This window comes from Asparagus officinalis, chromosome 7 (genome assembly GCF_001876935.1).
Source record: "Asparagus officinalis chromosome 7, Aspof.V1, whole genome shotgun sequence".
NCBI lineage: Eukaryota > Viridiplantae > Streptophyta > Magnoliopsida > Asparagales > Asparagaceae > Asparagus > Asparagus officinalis.
This window is the reverse complement of record NC_033800.1, coordinates 29,908,833-29,910,171: the sequence shown is the minus strand read 5'-3', so window position 1 is coordinate 29,910,171 and position 1,339 is coordinate 29,908,833.

The following is a 1,339-nucleotide window of genomic DNA, read 5'->3' as shown; positions in this document are numbered from 1 at the left end:
ACCGACGGAAGCCCCAAAATTCTGCAGACCTCGGGATTCGCCATCGCCGCCCCCGCTGAGCTCGAATCGGAGCTCCAAGCTCGCCGTCGCTACCCCCGCTAGCCGTTGTTGAGCTCGCCAGGCTCCACAGTCTACTCCAGTCTCTAGCAAATCCTCAGAATCAGAATCTCAGATTAAGATGTAAGATTTGGGTCTATTTTTTTGGATTACTTAGGGTTTTTGTTGTTTGAGGAGCTGTTCATTTGATGCTTTTGTTTGATTTTTGTTGTTCAGTTGTTGTTGTAAAGGCTTTGGATGAGATTCGTTACGAGAGCTTGACGGATAAGAGCAAGATCGATTCTCAGCCAGAGCTGTTCATCAGGTTGTATTGTTCCGAATCTTGACTTCTTTCAATTTGATTGTAATCAGTAATACTTTATTATAGAAATACCTCCAAGAAAATATCCTTCTGGATATGATAAACGCAAGAAAAAAAAGAAAAATCGAACAATTTATCCAAACTCAAAGTGGATCGCTTGATAAATTTATTGTTAGAGAAACACAAGATTTAGTTGAAAATTCAATTGAAAATGATAACATTAATGATTTGGGCTTGAATGAGTATGAGAATGAAAATGTTGATGATCAAAATAAAAATAAAAATGGTAATAAAAATGAGAATCATAATGAAAATGAGAATCATATTGAAAATGAAAATGATAATAAAAATAAGAATCAGAATGAAAATGAAAATGAAAGTAAAAATAAGAATCGGGATCAGAATGAAATTGATATTGACAATGAAAATGAGAATAAAAATGAGAATCAGAATGAAAATGAAAATGAAAATGATAATGAAAATGAGAATTAGAATGAAAATGAAAATGAAAATATTTTAGGCAATGAATTTGATAATCAATCCATGCTCATGAATTTAAATATTTATGATCCAAGAACTTGGGATAATTTTGACACAAAATCTAGAGATATATTTGTGGAAAATGACCCTATAAGAGATCTATTAGTCGAAAAAAGTCCTAAAGATAAATTAGGAAGGTATTTTTCTTTGGCATTTTACACTAGGCATTTATCAAATGGAGAGAAATGCGATAGGGAATGGTTAGTTTATTCAAAGGATATCGATAAAGTATTCTGTTTTTGTTGTAAATTGTTTAAAAATAGTATTAAGAAAAGTGTTTTAATAAATGAATGATTTAATGATTGGATACATCTTAGTGCTAGGCTTAAAGAACATGAAACAACTAATGAGCATATCATTAACATGAGTACTTGGCTTGATTTACGCATAAGATTAAAGAAAAACAAAACAATCGATAAAAATATTCAAAAGCAAGTTAAT